Source organism: Asparagus officinalis, chromosome 2, assembly GCF_001876935.1.
Source record: "Asparagus officinalis chromosome 2, Aspof.V1, whole genome shotgun sequence".
Lineage (NCBI taxonomy): Eukaryota > Viridiplantae > Streptophyta > Magnoliopsida > Asparagales > Asparagaceae > Asparagus > Asparagus officinalis.
In genome coordinates, this window is record NC_033795.1 from 63,388,613 (window position 1) to 63,394,500 (window position 5,888).

The following is a 5,888-nucleotide window of genomic DNA, read 5'->3' on the forward strand; positions in this document are numbered from 1 at the left end:
AAGGACTTCAGCTCATCAGATAAAGCAGCATGTGCTTGCTGGTTTTGCATCTTCGCGTCTTCCTTCTCATGGAGTTCTCGTCGTAGCTGATCTATCTGAGAATCAAGCTCCTCAAGTGAAGATAATCTAGTGGCAAGGTCAGCCTCAACTCGATCTATTCGGCCCCGCTGCACCTGAATCTCGAGCTCGGCAACCATCCGAGTACTGCGCCATGTCTGTAAGCGAGCATCCAACTCGGCAGCAACGAATGAAGAGGCACCTGCATCCCGGAGCTCATGAAACATCTGAAGCTCACGCTCTAAGCGATCAAGGTCATCAACCATAGCCGTCGCCAGATCCGGACATCCTATGTCCCTAATCAAATTTATCTTGGAATCGAGGTAGGGCTTAAATTGGCGAAGAGAAAGTCCGTCGTGGAGGAGTTTGCCAATTATAACAGTCAGGGAGGAGAAATAAGAGCGGACTTCTACGCTGATGATGATCTTCTCAGGGTCATTCCCCGATAACAACTCCTTAACGAGGACATGAAGCTGAGAAGGAAGCCCTACACAAAGAAGAGAAATTCGTCAAAAGCCTCAATAAGGAAATGAATGGCTTTGCAAATTATACCTCCTTCCCCTCGAGTCACTGGGGGTGGTGGAGATGTAACGACTGTAGCTGCATCGACTGGTGGAGTTGGTCGCACAGCCGGCTCAACAGGGTTAGTCTCAGCGAAAGCTCCTGTTAAGCACAAAACAGAAACATCATATTACAGTTGCATTAGTCAAAGAAGGGGCTAGTCCTATAATTAGCGTGAGAAGAGGCACGTACCTTCAAAATAACCGTTCCCGGGAGTCTGAGGGAGTACAGACTCAGGAAACATATCCTGAGGCGGCTGGCCATCAATCTGAGGAGAGTCATACATGAAGTTGAACATAGGAGTGTCCATAGGCAGGCCTTCCCCATCGAAATCATCAATCGAAAAATCTGACACAAAAAGATATAAGTATGAAGGAGGAGGAAGGAAACTATGGCCAATAGAGGCAAGTTACCTCTTGAAGATGTACCTGGAATCACCGAACTGGGTCCTTCATTGACAGACTCCCCAACATGGGCGGTCTCTGCAGGCTTTTCTACCTGGTGCGGTGAGTCAGGCTCACCAGGAGATGCACAATCATCGGGACTCATCTCGCCTTCCTCACGATATCCTGCATAGGATGGGAAAGCATGAGCCAGAAGTTCTAAACGATCAAGAAAATGATCTATAGAATAGACGTTACCTCCGTCACTAACAGGATCCTCATCAGCCAAGTCCATCTCAGATGCTCGTGAATTTGCATGCGGCTTGTGGGCTAATCTTTTCCGCCTATCAGCACGGACAGCAATCGAAGGTCTTGCTCGGGTAAAAGGACGGAATTCATCGTCACTGTTGGTCGCTGTCCCTGAAATATCGAATAGTGGTCAGGAATAGCAATTTGGAAATGCAGAGAAAAAGAAAGATAGGTGACTAACCTTGCTCCAAATCTGCCTCGTAATCTTCGGGGTCTCCGCCTGAAGCCTCTCCAGCAGAACTAAAGGCCCTGTGACCTTCTGCATCAAGTCGGCGGGTCTTGCCCTGAGCCCTCTGTGACCGAGCACCGTCCCGGATCGCACGAGAATCAATCTGAGAGGCTTCTTCGGCCACCAACTCTTCGATAGGCTTCACAGGGACAGTCTTATTAGCTGCTAGCAACCACTTGCAGCTCAAGAAAGTGAGGTTCAACTGCCGCTCAGTACCTGGGAGACTGAACCTAGCTCCAGTGCAACCAGTCACGGTCCACAACCATGCACGAAGACCGTCCACCAGACCTCCATGAGCCCGAAGCTGCTGGCGCGGGTTCCCAACATAAAGCTGGTCATAACCGAACTGGCGGGCGAATCGGCAAGGTAGATACGGCTCTATAAAACACTGATTCCCCACCCGGAAAGTCAGGTAACCCGGCCTAATGTTCACTAGCCAATTAAAGCAGCCCATATCCAAATAAGTCCTATACTCCCTCGGCTTCTCCTCATCAATCAAACACTCGCCGTACCGGCTGGAGAACTGTGGAAAGCAAGTGGAGAATGCCCAGCACTTGTGGACTTGTAGCTGACGCCTGATATCGGGGAATCCTCGGCCCTCCCACTCGCCATTCTCAAGCAGCTGTAGAAAGGGAACAGACTGGTCTATGGCATTCGGTACCGACATCACATCGGAACGATGAAGGACGAACCAAGCCATCAAATAAATATACGGAAGCTCCACCTTAATGGTAGGAATCTGAGTCGGTTTATCATCATCTCTCCGTGTAAAAGCACCAGAAATCTGCCGAAGCCCTCGATGAATGTTAGCAACCATCACCGGAAGAAGCGAAAGTTCCTTCTTGTAGGCAAGCTGAACTGCAGGATAGAGCACTTCCAGTGGCAGAGCGTCACCAGACTGATACGGGACCACACATTTCTTCAACCAGATGGCGAGATAACCGGCAAGGAGAGTCATCGGACGAATCGGTGTGGTCGCATGATATAAGAACGATCTGAATTTAGTCCCTGCAGGAAAGCCACTCTCAGGACTGCTAATGGTATAGGATTGGGCGTTAGTCTTCTTCAGCAGCTCATTAACCTCTGAAGGAGTCAGCGGTGCCAGTTCACAAATAGATTGGCCAGAATGGCTCTCCAGATTCCTGAACAAATATGATGCGAACTGCTTCAGGCTCACATTTGCTTTGGTCCTCTTCGCTAGGGGCTTAGACTGCGCCAAAGCAATGTGATAATGACAAGTGAGGTCCCATAAGGTCTCGTAGCGGTCGGGCATGCGATCCTTCAGCTGACTCAACTCATGGTTGGAGGGAAAGTACTCCTGGTATAACATCTGTCCCATGGGCAAACCAGAAATCTTGTGCATCTCATGTAGAGCCAAGCCCAACTCTCCGTGCCTGGTCAGAAAAGTGTTGGAATCTGGATTATAAAGCTCGCATAGGGCAAAGAAATGCTTCGCGCTTGTAGGCAAGCCATGCATGGTGGCCCGAATGGCTGCATAAAGGCCGCAAGCATGTAACTCCTCGCTCCATCGGCTCAAGACATACTTCGTCATACGAGCCCACCAAAACCTGTCCAAAGAATGGACCCAACCATAGAATCTGTGGCGCGGTGCAGGCATCTCCCGTCCTAAGATAGCGAGGCGATTCCTCAAAGTAGAAGCAGTGGTGAGGAACTCATTGCGAGGCGGAGTATCTAGCCCCAGTACTCCAGGATGTAGTCCAACAATGTGATCTCGACTCGAACCAGGAACTGCCTGATGAGTAATATAGCCGCAGTGAACGCTCTCATGTTCCTTTGTCAAACTCCACGACATCTCCCGCTTCACAGCTTGGCGCCTGAGCTCAGTCAAAGAACGGTGTCGAGGAATCTTCGGCAAATACATATAACGACTGCCAGTCTGGTAAAGCCACTGCTCAGCCTCAATAAATACTGCATCGGGATCCCTGGTAGAGTCTCCAAACAAGAAGTCAGTCTTCCTAAGAGACTGAACGGAACTGGCATCCTGCACGAGAGGCGCATCTGTGATCAGCTGGCGAAGAGCTTGATGGCCACCTTCCCTCACCACTTGGACAACTTCCAACGACGTGCCCGGAGCAAACTGGGAGGTGAACGGAATGGGCGAAAAGTCATCAGATGTGGAATAATACTCATCACGACGTCCATTCACCGCATGCGATGAAAAAGCTCCGGAAGGATATTCCACTGAAAACAAGCAGTTAAGTGTTTGTTAATTTCAGATATAAAAGGAAATTGAATTCATCTTACAAATTGGTAAGATAGAGTCATTGCCTTATAAAGGGCGAGACGATTTGGCCACATTGCGCATTTATAAGATAGGGTATATCGACAATATATCCCTGCCTTATAAAGCACAATGCAGCGTCAAAACGCCCCCTTTATTATGAGATGTGGTTTTGACCAAGCAAAACCCATCTTTAAAGCGTCGATCCTCACCAAGGAGAATCAAGGCTTTTCCCGATCGCCTCACCAAGGAGAGCAAAATAGGGTAAAAGGACTAAATTGCAAAATTCTCAGAAGAAGAGGGTTAATTTGCAAAATTTCCATAAAGCGTCGATCCTCACCAAGGAGAACCAAGGCCTTTCCCGGTTGCCTCACCAAGGAGAACAACGGGGGGTAAAATGGACTAATTTGCAAATATCCAGAAAAAAGAGGACTAATTTGTAAATTTTCGAAAAAGGTCAAAAAATTGCTCACCAGCATATGAGGGAGGCGCGCCATCAACCGATGCAGCAGGAAAACGACCTCTCGATACTCGCGACATAATGGCCTACAGAAAAAGAATTCAAGAGGTCAGATCTAGAAATAAAAATCACTTTTTTATCCCCTAAAAAGGCGAGCTTGAGGCATCAAATCACTCCCTCAACCCTTATATGCGATCCCGCTATTCCATACACTAGATCAAACATGAAATAGATCAAGATTATGGAGATATACCTGAGGGGAAGCTCGAGGATCCGACAAAAATTAGATCTTGGAAGTGCTCGAACCACGCGCTCGAGGGGCTCGAAGGAAAGTCTAAATATGGAAGTTTCGAGGGATTTCTCAGTCAAGGATCAAAAGGAAGGATGAATCTAAGACGAAGATCGAGTTTTGAGGGAGAACGGAGGCTCGAGGGAAGAGAAATTCAAAAAGGAGGCAAAAAGGGGGGGGCCGGCCCTAGGGTAAAGAAAAAAGAAAAGAAAAAGACCCCCTTTATATAAGGTGGACCGGGTTGAACCAAACCGAACCGAACCGGACCGGACCCAGTTCGAACCAAAATCCAAATTGAAGCCGAACCGAGCATCGAAACGACTTCAAATCGAGCGACGGTTCAGTCCATCATTCACTCACCCCTCTCCCATTTGTTCGGAGGAGTTGGAGGATTTTTTGAGCCGATTTACTGCCTTTTTTGGCTCATTTTAAGCCGGTTCAGCTCATTTAGGCACAAAAACACTCCGAAAAGTATACGAGTATAAACTGCTTCTTAATACTCCAATAAGGTATATGAGTATAAACTATTCCCTATTTTTGGTTTGAGAAGTTCCTGGAGAATATTGTTTATAAATATTCTTAAGGATAACTCAACCACACTACGCCGGACAACGCGTTGTGCATAAAGACTCGACGCCACAATCAATGGTCAGCTCAAAGGAATCGACTTCAAGTTCAGAAAATTCCGACAAACGGTCAGACAATAAATGCAGCACCGGAACTCTTACAGACTTTCGACAAAGCACCGAAAAGCCTGGAGAATTGAAGGAGTCAAGAACAGAAGCCATTCCGAGGTCCCGTTATACCGACTGAAGGTAGGGACAATCATATCCAAAGTATCCCAGACTCTTCTATAAAAGAACGAGACTGAAATACTTTGGAGGGGGTATCTGTAGGCATATAAAATTGCTTATAGGTCCCCTAGCATAGCTCGGCACAAACCGACGAACCAACGAGGCGACGAGATCGACGAATCGCACAGAAGCGACGGAATGCATCCACCCGCGTGCAGAATCAAGCTAATGAGTTGAGGAATCAACGAGCCATCCAACCAAGGGGAAACTCGGACGAATCACGATCGAATCAAGATCAATTTCGGACTCGAACTCAGAAGCGGATTTACTGCCAAATCAGGAATCCAACTTACTGCCAAATCAGATCAACCAATCAGAGTCTCAATCAACCGAATCACGGACAGAACCGGAAACAACGGAAAACGACTCGAAAAAGTCGGAAAACACCGCCCGCGGGGGCTCGGCCAAAGCCGAGCCACCTCAAGGCGGCTCGGCCTTAGCCGAGCCACCTTGAGGTGGCTCGGTGGCCGAGCCACCTCAAGGTGGCTCGGCCAAGGCCGAGCC